We start from the raw sequence: 15,995 nt of genomic DNA, 5'->3' as shown, positions 1-15,995 counted from the left end.
TGCAAGCTCTTAATTATGGATAATAAGTTTTCTTATTGTTGGAAAGTGAGGCATGGATTTGAGAAATCCCAACTGATCCTTTATAGTAGATTAAAGAGCATATAGTGTATGTTAGAATGTATTCCAAGTAGTATTTTAGAATTTATGAGATGGCATTTAATGAATACCGAACACTGTATCTGTTACCCTTTTGCACATATTTTAATACCACAAGTATGGGAAACCTTCGGCATACTCAGAAGATGAACTAGCCCTAACAACAGAATAACAGGGCTAAGGGCGCAGATAAAGAGAAGAACAGAGACTATAATATGATACATTCCCTTGAAAATGTGCCAAGAAAGCCAAAGCACACATGGGACAGATAAAACTGAAGAGGAGAATGAAAGAAGACCACTACCACAGCCCAGAGACCACCAACACTAAGGACTGAGCACGCCCAGAAGGGCGTGGACTAATTACCATACCAAGTGAGGATGGGCAGGATCAGGGAATGAATATGTATGAAGAGTGTCTGTGGAATGTCATGCATATGTAAGGCCTCAGGGAATAAGAAGGAGGGCAAGTTTCTGGGGGGGTATGTGTGCCTTTGGTGAAATTATTCCCCACACATCTCGACATTGATAAATATATACTGTTCTAACAACTATTGTTAGTTGTGGAGTTCTTTCTGCGGTGTTTCAGAAAAAAAATTATATATGGAAACCAATAAAGTTTAAGTCATCAAATAGAAAATGCTGCTTTAAATACAGTGACAAAATTCTTTTGAAATAACTGTGTATACATAGTTTCTGAAAATATTTACTTCATCTAGCATCTAAAACACAGTTCATCAAATGTTTGGATAGCTTTTTAGAGAATAAGACACTAGTAAGCAAATATAAGGATGCTGAGAGCTACTCATTTTAGAGTGTTTAGGCAATGGTGGCAGGCTTTTATTCCTCTACCACTCCCTTTTTCTATTTTCTTCTGATGGACAAAATTATACAGAAAGAACAAGGTTAATTAGTTGGAATTTTCAAATAGGAAATATTACTTTAAATGGACACAGTATACAAGCAACAGAGTTAAGAATCTGACCTTGGAACTTCAAGTCTAGATTTAGTTTACAGAGCTATAGCTTACAAAATGCCATTACTATGTATACTGCCATTTGTTATCTAAATATCTTAGCATATAGAATTAGGTTGCTGCGTGACTTTCTGCAATTTCCTCCTAAGCATATAAAATACAAATGCTGTGACTTAGCATGCACTAGGAGGTGTCAGTAGGAAACGTGAATTCAGAGAGAATTACGTAGGCTTACTGTTGAACACCAGATTGATTTCAAAGCTGCTATATGACAGCCTACAGTATCAAGCTCTGCACAATTTGGAATCTCTGTTTTTATCTGGTCTATTATCTTTAAGAGTTGTCTGGTCTATTATCTTTAAGAGTTTGGAGGATGTTGAGATCTGAAGTTGGCCATTTCAAAGAAGTGCATATGATGTTCAGCTGTTATGCTTGTCAATTTCAAATCTACTTCCAGCTGAGGTCTAGAACACTGATTCAGGTCCATTTAAACATAAACTTTTATGTTTCCCATCTGACATCTTCAGCAACTGAGCACTTGTGCTTTGTATTTTATGCAGCTGAAAGTACAAAAATAAACAAACCAAAAGAAAATTACTTAGCAAAGAAACATTTTTGCACCAAAAGATGGTGCACTGGGGAACAAAGAGACACAGACCCCCAGATGCATCCAGAGGAGATCCCTTATTGCAGAAATCACCTCCCTTTTATACCTTTAATCTCAACCAGACAAAACCAAAATTATCAGAAGAAGATTGCTTTTGGTAAATACTAAGATCTGATCAAAGATAGCAAAAAGCATAGACCCATTGTTCTTTAATTATATTAGTCTAGGGATCTGATTTGCAATATACATTCACAATAAGAATGGAGATAACAATCAGCTGGTTTTCTGCCAGTGGATAACTAAGTGGCTGAACCAGATCAGAGCAAAAACCCATCTGACTGCGGCCAAAGATAGCTGTTTAGGGAAGAGTATAAGGATGATGCAAACATATTTTTGTGATTACAGTAGACTTATGTTCTAGGCAAGTTTCTAGTAATACACTGTTCATAGGCATCCTAAGCAAAGGTATTCTTTTTAGGTTTAACAGCCTTGTATGGATTTTTCTTCTAAGTTCCTCCTGACAACATGTAGATCTATTAGTCTTCTTATCCTACAGAAACATACATATACTTAAAATGTAAGTTTTGTGAAAGGGACGTATTCTTTCACTGCTTCTGAGGTGGCTTTTGGAAATACTTGTAAAACCAGACATATTCTGGTATTAGTTTCCTACAGCAAACATGACTATGCTTCTGCCTGGAGAATCTGATTGTATGCCAACATGTTAAAAATGAAATACTGAATACACTCCTCTGTTAGTTTTTTATGCAAAAAAAGAGCTCCAAAACTGTATTTTTTCAGCCATTACCAATTGACTACCATCTTCATTCTTAGGATGAAGAGATTTAGCCTGATGTTTTCAAAAGATAGTACAGGAATTTTGGAGGTATTATTAGAAAACCGTTTAATTTTTTTGACTCTACACAAGGTTACTGACAGGAAAGATAATGCCTAATCTTCTGAAGATTTTTCCTGTACAAAATATTATTATATCAAGACTCAGCTTCTGTTGCTTGTGCTAAAATAAGTTAGCAACATATAACGGATTTTGCTAAATTTGTATATAATAGGTATGTAATTTCTGTGCACTTAATATTTTAACAATTTACACAAATGTTTTTTTAAAGAGATTGTTAAAAACATATGTCAAATTATCCCAACAAACAGGGATTTTTATACTAAAAATTCTTTTGCGTATATTTTTATCCATCTAAAATTTTAACAAAAGCTAAGTTTTCACAAATAGTACAAGGTCTTTTGTACAAGTACAAAAACGTAAATTTTATGGTTGACATAAGTATACATAAGACTGTATTTTTTAGCTGCAGACTTAGTAACTCATATATGTTGAAGTAATCTTGAAAATAACATATTGTTCACAGCCATGTTTTAGTAGTTGATTGTTAATAAATGTGTTAATAAATAAAAAAAAATAACAACACCAGTATGCCTTGCATGTTTTCTGAAAAAACAGCAGTTATACAATATTGCTCTCAAAGCACTGTAATTTGAATAAAAACAAAACAATGTTTAATTATGAAAGAATGTTGTAGTTTTCAATGACCAGAGGTTGCAAAAGCAAGCAAAATAAATCAAACAAAAAGCCCCGCAGATTTGATAGGTTGACATCAAGGTTTCAACATTAAAGGTAATATGGACAGCTTATAAAATGACTGACAGAATTTAAATTAACATTAAAAAATTCTTGTTTAGACTGCTTTTGGAAAGCTAAAAAAAATTGTAGTAATACTGGAAATTGTGTCAGAAATGTATACTCTGCTTATACGAAAGAAGATCAGAGATGGTTTGGGACTTGGAATAATCCATTTCTGAGGTACTCCTTGATTTGGGGAAGAAGCAAAGGAATTTAAAATAAGCATAATGAAAAAATAAGAGTGGTTCACAATAAGAGTGATTCAAAATCACCATAGGTACAGAAAAACTGTTATATTACCATCATTTGCAATTTCTAAAACTACTGAAGAAAAGCTTTTAGTAATCTGGCCTAACATTGAAGTTAGTCCTGCTTTGAAAAAAAGGTTGGACTACATACCTGCAGCAATGCTTTACAATACAATTTTCTATGCATTCTCTAAAAGCTCTATGTATCAGTGCTGTGCTTGGCAGAGGTGATCAGAAGAATATAAGAAAAACTTATTTGCATATGATTCTATAATGCAGTTTTTGAGGAATAAAACAGATCTCCCTACCTGCCAAAAGGATGGAATCATAGCCAGCACTTACAATCATAATGTTGCCTCATTTGACATCTGTGGAGTACTGAGGGCCCTGTCTGAACTAAGGTAGGTAAACTAAACAAGCATATTTGACTAGTTTTAGTTCTCAACTCTCTAGTGTTTGTGTGTACCCTTAGCACCTTGTATCCTTGCGTTTGTATACTACGTAGATGAAACTCTCAGGCTCTCCTATGCTTTCTTGTTCTCCCTTCCCCAGAGTCATAATAAAGGTATTGCACTCTTCTCTGAAAAAAAACCTTAACAGTCACAATCACAGCCTTAATTTAGGTTCTGGTTCACTTGATTTCAAACACAAGCCTTGTCACACCATGTCACTTCTACAGGAGCCACCACTAGCCAGCCTTCCTTCCTTCCTTCCTTCCTTCCTTCCTTCCTTCCTTCCGTAGAGTGAAGAGCAGTACAAGTGTGAATTGTCATATCACAAGCGCTCTCACCATACATCACACTATCGTATCAATGCAAGGACCAATATAAAACACAATTCTCATATTGAAACTCAAGCATGGTGGTATATGAGCTACTAGGAGAAAATTAACTCCTCCTCAGCCAAGAAGAGGGAGCCCTCAGATCACCCTTTCATGAAGTTGTGATTAACTCTGGACCTGGTATAATTTTTATAAGGTAATGGCTGCCACAGCCCCCTGCTCTGCAGATCCTGTAATATCCCCATGGTATTATCTAGAATTTCTTACTCAGTTCTGTCTTACATTTGAGACTGTTCAGTCCAAGAGCATTAAAACACAGCCTTAGACTATTAAAACAAAAAAGGAGACAGAGGGATTAAATAAAGAATTTCTCATTACTTATTTTCATGTTAATTTTTCTAGCAGTTTCTGATTTTTTTTATATTTGTCAGGACTTTTTTACATGCCCAAACTGTTAACTTTTCTCCCATACCCAAATTTAATCTCTGTCTGCAAGTAAAGTTTGTCCAGAGTCCAGTAAGTTTAAGAATATATTTCTGAGGGGAAAAGTGTACTTGCTGGCAGGCTCAATTATGTAAATCGGGGCCTTTTTAAGGTGGGTCACTGTGGACATCTAGGCTACCTCAAAGCAGTGTGAAGCAGGCTGTTTGAAATGTGGTTGTAATGTACACCAGCCTATATTGCAGGGAGAAAAGCCCAGGTCTGGATTCTCTAAGCTGGCTGGTGCTCCTTGACAGAAAACTCCTCTGAATTCCTGGAATAACTAGACAGAACTCTGCAATATTTCAACCAATTAGGATACAAAAATTGAACTTCTGGAACTTTCAGGTTGGAACAGTTGCAGGAAAGAAACAATGTCATAAAATGGCCTTGGAGATTGAACGAGACTCCTGCTTCACAGCCTGGAGGCAAGTGTCTGCCTAGAGCAAATTTTCACAGCTCAGTAAAGAATCCTTGAAAATTAGTGCTTTTAATGTAAGTGCTAGCACAGCTCATACCATGAGATAGCTTAGTACTGGGGAAATGCAGAAGACTAAAAATTAGGAGGAAAAATCTGATAAAAAATATATGCTGAAGCTCAAAAGCCAATGAAGGGTTAGAGGAATGTAACTTCACAGACCTGCTGAAAATTCTTTCTTATTTCCTTCCTTTCAACACTTTTAATTTCCAAATAAACACATCATGATACTACTGTAATTAGCTTGAAGACAGAACTAAGAGGTAAAAATAGATTTAATGGAACCTCCTGATCCCAGATTCATGCTTTTAATGGGATCAGACCCACATGCAGAATTTCTATCTGAATGTGGGGGAAAAAAAAGGAAAAGAAAAAAATGGGATTCTATTGTTGTGTAATGGGGGCTAAGTTCCAACTAACAACCTAAAGAACAAAGGTATTAAGCAATGAGACAAACAACCATGGGAATGTAAAACATAGAAAATTATGCTCTAAGTCCTTTAAGTGGTGGGAAATGAAAAGATGATATGCTTTTTAACAAGGATGTTGCATGATAAGCCAACTACACCTCCAGTTTGGACCAGTTTTGTGGTGAGAATTTGTTCCAACAATGACCTCGACTCACTATAATAGTTAAAGTACACCCCATCTCAGACAACCCCTGCCCACAAAAAGACCACTACACAAGGAGTTTGTGTTAATACCTCTTGGGACACATCTTCCTTTAAAGGTGGAAAGGATGAGCCAATAACAATTTAGCCAAGGAATGATTTGAGACCTGCTAATAGCCTGAGATCTAAAACACATCTCCTGTGTGCCTCTGTGGGCTTGCCACCTAGCTCCCTACTTGGGCAGAAGGAGTAAATAAGTATCTCAGCTCTGTGTGTGATAGGCTTCTTGCACAGTGGGTGAACGAATGCAATATTGAGGTGAAAACTTTTAGAGGCAGACTAGCCAGTAGAAGATAAAGCCATGACTCAGTGGTCTGAAATTTGAATTTTCAAATCATACTGTCCCCTAAAACTCGCCTCCTCCTTGGTTTCAGTGTTTTGTTTTGTTTGTTTAACTTTTTTTTTTTTTTTTTTTTTTTTTTTTTTTTTTTTTTTTTTTGTGTCAAATATGTTAATATTCATGCTTTATAAAAATAGATAAATTTTGATTTCCTGTGTGGACTTCCTGCTCAGTAACAGTAAGTAATGTTACTATGACAAGCCTCTGTTTTTCACTTCAGAATTTTTTCTCCTCCCAAAGGAGTACAATCATTCCATCCTCTGGTTATAGATCTCCTCTCTCTGAATTATCAGTCTTCAGTGAAGTGTCTCAATAACTGACCTTATTTTCAGGTGCTGAGCCTGTGGCAGCTCCCTTTAAAGTAAATGGAAGTTGCCAGAGGCTCAGCATTTCAGAATCAGGGCACTTAAATTTGCTGCCTATCTCTGGATTTAAAAACCTGGCTTGAGGTTCACTTTTATTTTTTAACTTCGCTCTATAATCCAACATCAAGGGAAAAGTGATGAAAGCTTACTTGATTACAAGTAAGACGGGATCCAGCTTTTCTGTCTATTCACTATTAAAGAGACAGTGAGTGTTAAAATAACACTTTTTTAAGTCAGGCTTTTTTTTTTTTTTAATATGTTAGAGCTATAAACAAAAATTAATATTATGCAGCTCAGAAGGGTTTTTTTTCCTCTCCAGCTTGTTCACTTTATGTTTATGACAAACTCTTGTAAATCTGACATTTGCTCAGACATGATCTGGTTTATCTGAAATATTTCTAATGTGACTCATCATTTAGTTTGAACCAACCTGCCAGTCCTGTCAGATCTTAAGTGGGCACTGAACTACTTTCTTAATAGGCTAAAATCAAAAGAGAAATCCATGTGTATAGTGGTAATACTGTACCTTGTTCTGGACTGCAGTTATTACCGAAGCAAGGTCATGTCAAGAAACATATACTTGCTTTAAAGCAGCTAATATCAGTGGAAAACAAACAAATCAAAAATTACTCTCCATACACACAGGTTACTCTGATGACATTAATGTTTTCTTACAGCTATAATTCTCTCATATTTTTGTTTTGCTGCTGAGTTCTTTGTGACAGGTTTTTAGCTTTGATCCACAGCAGAATGATGCACTTGGACCTGAACAGAAGTATACACAATTTTTGGGCCAGAGTTTTGGGGAACTAAGTCAGTTACCACCGGTGTTTTCTTCTTTGAAAGAAGGCATATATACAGTACTAAATATGCCACAAATTTTATTTCTTCATGAGAATATTTCCTTTAATATTTTACCTTGCATTAGAAACTAAGCAATTTCCATTCCCTCCATTAACGAAAAATATGTACTCAGTATAAGCTGACGAAGAAGCTATTAAATATGCAAATTGACACAGCAGAAGAAAACATGAGGGCCTTTCTTATGAGAAATTTTATACACTGATGAATAGTAAATAATGAGGCAAGTAGGAAATAAAACAACCATACAATCAATTTTAAAGTTATCAAGACTTGAATGATATATATTAAAAAATTAGCAAGACTGAAAATAAAAGAAAAATATGTCAGGAAAAGCTATTATCTATCTCTTCAGCATATCTGGAGTACTTCCACTAAGGCACAAATATCTCATGTACTTCTGACGGTAGTTAACGATTGTATAGCACTTATGAACTGTGAGTACCTCAAACATTTCCCTTGTTTCATGGGAAATTCCTGCCTGCAGAGCTTCTACTTAACATAAGTGCATCCTAAGCAGGGAGTTAGAAGTACCACTGCCTTACAAATAACACTATCTCCCCCCTCTACCAATCAATATTTCAATTCAGAGATTATTTTATGCACATCATTTTGAGAATGGATCCCTGTAAATCAGCAGAGCTAGCAATACAAATCCCAAGTAGTCAATGACATAAATCATGCTGCAGTGATTCATGTCACTAAAATGTTTTAATACTGCCTTTTTAAGATTTTTTTTACCCTTGTTATTAATTCCTCAATATTAAATCATTAAGGCATTTAAATTATTTCTGAATCATCTAGACTCAAAATATTTTTATTCAAAGTTTTGATTTTGGAATAAAGTTTTACCAAAAAGGTAAAAAGTATTACAAAAAGAAAACCACAAATATAAAATAGGAACATTACATAAGAGCTAGAGGAAAGCTGAGTGTCTCAAGTTATACCCCTTGACAAATAAAAATGTGTTAGTGTTTATGTTATAACAAGACAAGTCAGTTTTCTTTCAGTTCAAGACTATATCTATATTTAGGTATCTATATGTAGGTGTCTAGGCTCCACTGTAAACAATTAAAATATGTCAAAATAGAAAGCAGATCTTAAAAACTAGACTGTCAACTAACCTTTCTCTTTTCACAGAATCAGTGAATGGCTGAGGTTGGAAAGGAACTCTGTAAGAAAACCTGTCCAAGTCTTCTGCTCAGACACGGCTACCCAGAGGCAGTTCCAGTACCATAAGCAGATGGCCTTTGAAATCTTCAAGGATGGGTCCCAGCACCTTCTGGGCAATTTGCTCTATCATCCTTACACACACAGAGAACTATTTTATGTCTACAAGAATCTTTCTGTGTTTCATTTTTTGGCCATTGCCTCTTATTCTGTCAATGGGCACCACTGAAAGCAGCCTGGCTCCATGATATACATTTTATACTTTGGTAAAACCCTCCTGAACCTGCTCTTCTCCAGTCTAAACAGCCACAGCTCACTTAGACTTCCCTCTTATGAGAAATGCTCCAGTCTCTTCATCATTTTTGTAGACCTCTGCTGCACTTCATAGGTCTATGTGTCCCTTATACTGAGGAGGTCTGAACTGGACACAATACTCTGGTTGTGGCCTCACCAGGGCTGAGGAGAAGGGCAGGATCACTTCCCTTGGACTGGCTAGCAACACTCCTCCTAATGCTGACCAGGATACCACCGGTCTTTTTTGCCACAGAGGCACTGCTGGTTCATGTTCAACTTGATGTTCACCAGGATGCCTTGGCCCTTCTCTTCAGAGCTGCTTTCCATCTGGTTGGCCTCCAGCTTACATTGGTGCTTGAGATGCTCCTCACCACATGCGGGATGCTGCACCTTCCCTTCCTGAACTTCATGAGATTCCTATCAGACCATTTCTCCAACCTACTGAAGTCCAACTGGATGGCAGTTTCTCTGATATGTCAGCTATTTCACCCAGTTTTAAGTCATCCGGAAACTTGCTGAGGATATGCTCTGGTCCATTGTCCAGAAAATTAATGAAGATGTTTAACAGGATTTGACCCAGTACTGACCACTGGAGTACACTACTAGTTACTGGCCATGGATTAGGTTTTGTGTAGCTGATCATCATCACCATTTGGGCCTGTTCATTCAGACAGTGTTCAGTCTGATCATCTAGCCTTGCACATCGACATTTTTTCTCTGAGGATCTTTTGAAAGCAGTGTCAAAGGCCTTACTGATGTCCAAGCAGACAATATCCACTGCACTCCCTTTGTCAACCGCAGCAGTAATTTTGTCATAGAAGCTTAACAAATTGGTCAAGCACACCCAAAAGCAGTCAAGTATGACAAAGGGAGAAAAGACTCTCTCCAGGTATCGCTAACATGTCACCTAGAACTCACAGAAAGAGTAAAGATTTGGTTCATTTGTAGAACTGCATTCAGATCCTTAGCATGCAGGCAGCCAAGGCTTGCCTTTGACTGTGTGGAAATGTGATCCTGCTTCGCCAGACATTTTTCCGTTTTCTTGGAGATATTAAACTCAGGCCTATCCTTTCCCTTACCATAGCCGAGTAGCAGTGGCTTTCCCAAAAGACTATTACACTTCCTCTGGTGATAGCATTGAATGATTCCCATGCAAGCAGTCTTATATCTTTCCCACTGTTCTGGGTTGAGCTGCCTCCTATCCCATATATCCATCCCATATCTTGGATACATTGTTATGTCTCTCAGCTGAATCCCTCCCTCTTGGGCGGGTGCCTGCAGGTTTTTTTTTTTTTCTTTCTTTCTTTCCTGTTTCGGCTCTTTCTTTTGCTAGCGTGGCTGCCTTTGTCTTCTTCGCTTTGCTTTGCTTTGCTCTCCGGCTGCCCCTGCCGCCGTTGCGCCCCCCCCCCCCCCCGCCCCCCCCCGCTGCTTCTGTTTGTTTCTTTTTCCCTCCTTCCTTCTTCCCTCCCCCCCCGCCCAAGGTTTGAACCAGCTCCGGACCTGACCTGACCTGAGAAGTTGGAGAAGTCCCGGGGCTCACAACAGACGCGTCAGCACCCTCCTCATCACAGTAACCCGTCTTTTCCCACTATCCGGTGTTGGGGAGTGTTTTTTTGTCAATAAACCGGTTTTTCCACTTTTCCTCCAAGGTATTTTCCTTCCCGAACCTAGGGCTGGGGGGGGAAGGGGTGGTGGATGTTTGGTTTCAGGGACTCCTTTTGGAGGTTCTTCCCTAATTTATTCCAAACCAGGACATTTCTTATCTCAAAATTTTGCAGGGTACTTTTTTTTTTGTTGCAAAGCTGAATTCTGAAGGGTTAGGGAAGGAAGCAGGTAGGATGAGGAGAGCTGGCTGTCTTACCCTTAGCACTGGGTTCACGGTGCAGCCAATAGGAAGGCAGGAAAAGCATGGGGTCCTTTCTATTTCCCAACTACAAACAGTGCTGCTACCCCTCTCGAAACACTTAATGATGGAGGTTAGTACTTCAGCTTTTTCTAGTCTGGGTAATGGTGCAACTATTTTCTATCTTTCACCTGAAAAATTGGCAAGTCAAACAGAAACATCCTGTGAAGTGAATTCCACTTATGGGCTGTCAACTACCACACAATATACATAAAGGTAGCCCGAGTTCACAAAAAAAAAAATAAATTGAATTTTACTGCATGAATTAATGTAAACTACTTTTCACTACACTTGGTTCTCCATTGTCACATTCCAGAAGAAATCAGATACTGCGACTTCAAAGTAAACATGCGTAGTGAATTGCATCTATTATATTTATATCCATTTGCACTGTAATATAAGCTCAGGAACAACTTACTTAAAAAATTACAATGCAAAAATTATCACAAGGTGCAATGCAATACTCAGATCTATCTTTTGCACTCTGAAATCTGGATAAAATGAGTTAGCTGAATAGGAAGATATATAAAAATATTCTAGATATTGGCATGAATTTCAGTGTATGCTATTATCCTGGCTGCATAGAAACAATGGATAGCTTGGGATTAGAAATTCTGTGCGAAGTAGCAGGACAATGAATTCACTTGAAAACATTACTGAACTACTTAGCTACTGAGAAAGATGTAACATGGAGTTGCGCTGGCCTCAGCATTTAAATTAATATCTACTCTGCCTCAGGGGTTAGCTATCTCATATTCATGAAGTGTTACATTTTTGATCTGTACAATGTAAATACAGCAACTAAAGATACAGAATTGGAAATATTAATTTGGCTTTCAGCTTGCCAACCAATTTATTACAGTTTGCAAGCAGGTTAGTGAAACTTCAAGTAATGTTTTAATTATTCAAATTTCTTTCTTCATAGCATCTATGAAGTGAAAGAGAGCTTAAAGATCATCTATTCCTTATAGATGATTTGCATGTATAGGGACTCCTTCAACTAGACCAGGTTAGGTCTAGTTGGACCTAACCAACTAGATGTTGGAGCTTGGAGCTTCATCTAAACTGGCTTGAAATTTCCCAGTGATAAGGCATCATTGGAAACACAAAACTGGGTGGCTAACTGAGGGCAAAAAGGCTTGAGTTTTACTAGGAAAAATCTAAGAAGATTTCAAAATTTCCCCCTATAACAATTCTCAAAGGAATAATATCACTTCTAAAACTGCTTCCATAGAAATGCTATCTTAACCATTCTGTCTTGCAGCTGAAATATTCATTGCACACATCTATTTCCTGCTCTTCTTTTTTCAGTGCACAGTCCTATATCAGTAGTTTTGCTGTGAACATAAAAACATTTTGATAGGTTAAAAAAAATCATCCTAAGATTCTGAATTTGAAACACACTGCTGACATGTAGCAGTCTATTTTCTATTCACCTTTCTATGTGAAAATCCAATTGGTTTCACTGGGAATTATAACTGACCAATTTATAAAATTATCCAAACATTGACCTCTCTTTTATGCACATAAAAATATCATAGAGATACACATCTGATAAAAGAATTATGATAGCTGAAGTTCTTCCCATTTCAGTTTTCAGAGACTGACTAATTGGAGATAAACATAATTTGAAATACCAGCACAGGGGGTCCATATACTTGCAGTAAAGTTGTTAGTTTTACAGATTTAGAAAGAATGGAATCTACCTAAGTATAAGTCTTGAGGCAGTTTCAAAACTTTGATTTCAGTTGGACAATTTATTCAGGCTCTATATTCTAGTGATCTATGCCACTGTATTTCAATGTTCAAATCTCTTGTCAGTTTAGGTTAAAAATTCCAAAAACTGAATGCTTAAGACTCCTATTAAGTAAATATCTCTTCAGAAAAAAAAACTGTAATAAAATGTTTGCAGCGGACATGAATAGGTCTCGGTGAAGCTATAGGCTATGTCTTAATTTAAATGTTTTTGTTTTTTTTTTCCTTATCCTGTGCTGTACTGACCTAATTTTTCATGGAAGAAAAAGACAAAACACAAAATCAATTAGATGATAACTCTTTGATGTCTCTTCCCAATGGAGAAGGAAAAGCTCTCAGGCAAATATTTTAGGAATAGTCATGATCTAATGCCAGGGGAAATCATCCACTATAAAAATACACCAAAGGAGGAGACTTTTTCAGGATAGAAAGAATCAGAAAAAAGAATTATGGAAGTAGAATCAAAATTAGAGTGAAAATGAATATAGTAGTTGAAATCTCAGTAATATCTGTTAACAAATTTTCTAGTAAAAGTTATAGTAGATTATTTCAATTTTGTTATTTGACTGGATACTGGGTGACTGGATTCTATCAGTCTTCTCTACTGAAGGCAGCAGTTCCTGTGGCTATTCTTGCAGCAAAAGAAGTGCATTAAACCCAACCAACATAAATTTCGTACTGTACGTATCTGGTAAATAACCGATCAGTTTTCACTGCCAGTCAGTCTTAGCTATGGAATCACGGATCCTGCACAATAAACAAAGATTTTCTTTGAGGAAAGAAAATGCTTGTCATAGCAGTTATCTATTTAATAGCTTTTCCATAGGGGTTCTAAAAAAACCAAACCAAAAACCAAAAATCAAAAACCAAACAAAAAAACCCCACAAACAAACAACAAAACCATAAAACCAAAACATAATAAAGACAACAAGAATAACAAAACAAAAACTCTTCAAAAACTCTTATCTCTTTATCCTAATGTACTTAACACATTTTTTTAGATTCCCTTTCTCCTAAAAAGAATGTCTTAAAGGTAAAACACACCATGAGAATTAGAGATCCAAAAACTTGGGTAACTGGTCCTCTTAAGCTGCCTTTGGTGGTCAGTTGACTTAAAAATACTACACAGTGTATCTCTGGCAGAAGGAAAATAAAAGAAACAAAATGGAGCATGACAGTTTTCAGATCTGAGTTTTATCTGTACGGGACGGACCCTTTGTAAAATCCATTCCTTGCCCTCAGCAGCATTCTCTGTTCGATGTTGTTCCCTGATGTTTATTCACTGACCAAGCATAAAAGCAACAATATGGAATGCCTAGGAGAACATCTTAAATTAAAACAGATTTTCTGACTTGCAGAAAGGCATATATAATTTTTCTACAAAAATAAGATCTTCATCTTCTACAGAACAGTCAACTGATGGACTTGGGAAATGCTTGAAAATTAGAGGCATCATTTGCAAATAAGCAAGCCTAGCATTGGGATATTTTCACTATCAGCAACCAGATTGAGTCACCTACAGAATTACAGAATTTTTTTGCTAAATTATGGTGCATGTGACTCATGCTAGCAAAACAATTCTATAATATTCTATATATTGCTTCATTTTTGTTAACTTGGCATTAGATGAATGGCTCTCTGCTCTTGTTTAGCTTAGACTTTAATATTGGAGGCACAAGATGATCTTCAAAAATGGTTTTCAGCCTGTCTGTGTTGCTGTCAGCATTGCATCCACATTGCATTGATATCAACAGCATCTGAAAGTTTGCACTGTAAACTGCTAGTTCAACTCCAAGCTCTAAAATTAGTCAAAGTTCTAGAGAGAGCATGTAAGCAGCTGTTAAAACAGTGAATTTGACTAATCTGATCAGCTGAACATACCTTGGCCCTATTCCTGGCTCAAATCCACCCAGTTCTGATTATTACTAGCAGATATAGTGGCCATGAATTGGTCTATTCTCTTTTATGGAGATCCTTCATCCTCCCTCCTCTGGAGTCCACACATCCTCAAGAGAGTGACTTCCATAGCTCAGGAACACATTATGTCATGAAAAAACAACAGATAACAGCAGTAAAACTTTCAGTTTCTTTTCTAAACTTGTCTGAAACTACAGAGACTTCTTTGAGTTTCACAGGACTTGGATAAATTTAGCTTAACATCTAAAACAGAATTTTAAAATTCTAATTTTTGAATGTTATTCTTTCATTCCATTTGGCTTAGAAAATTAAAAAGTTTAGACTGTTTTACTGAGCCAAAAGTGCACACTTTTACCTCATCACATTTTAAACAGTTTCATAATGTCAGGGTTATTAGGAAGAATTACCTTTATGTAATGTACTAGCAAAGATAGTACTTTTAAGCAATTAAGGATCTCAGTTAAACATTGCTATTTTCTTCAACAAGCTACACCCAGTGACATCTCCTTCTATGGTTGTAAACAGAGGAAAAAAAAATCTAGCCTTCAGGAAACCCTGATAACCAGACACTAGTGTGGCAAGTGACACATCTGTGTGCCACATTTTGTGTGGCAAGGTGAAATCAAAAAGGCCATGCAAAATCCCTCCCATATCTGAAAGGCATCTAGCTATAATTTTCTTCATGGCTCCCAAGGAGAAAATATTTCAAGTCTCTTTTCTACGCCAATAAAAACTTGGAAAATCCATCCATAGCAATTTTTGATGATTAATGGTTAAATATTTTGTTTGAACTCTTTTAAATGTAACAGTTTAAATCAGTTTCTATACTTGCATCTTGAGTGAAACTACAGGTACAAGAATAAACTACAAAAACCAAGAAATCTTCTACAGCAAAATTGGCCTCTGACAGATATTACATGTGAAAGGTAATGAAACAGTTGTCCTGAGGCACTCCAGGCTACAGAGAGACTGCACAGGAATCCAAGGAAAAAAATTACCAACAGAGATATCAAAATTAGCATAATTTATGTTCTTAACAGAGTTTGAAATTTCTTTTAAATTATCCAACAGCAATATTCTATTTTCCAGAACCTGACTGAGATTTTCCAAAGCTCTTCAGGAAAGCAGCATGCTATTTCCAAATTTTGCCTTGTGGCATTTATGAAAGTAGAATTTTTAGGTTTGTGGTGAGTTGTGAATCAGGTATTTCAATTACGATGCTTAAGTAAAACAGAAACATTAATACCGGAAATGGTTGCCACACCTCAGTTGTTTCACCGTGTTTAGTGACAACATTTTCACCATTGCTCAGAAAAAATATTACAGTATTCAAAGGCAAATTTACATGAAAAAAAATATGTTAAAAGCTAATCCTCTACAAATCAAATATTGCACAGCAT

This window comes from Sylvia atricapilla, chromosome Z (genome assembly GCF_009819655.1).
Source record: "Sylvia atricapilla isolate bSylAtr1 chromosome Z, bSylAtr1.pri, whole genome shotgun sequence".
NCBI classification, from domain to species: domain Eukaryota; kingdom Metazoa; phylum Chordata; class Aves; order Passeriformes; family Sylviidae; genus Sylvia; species Sylvia atricapilla.
Note: the sequence above shows the minus strand (reverse complement) of the source record.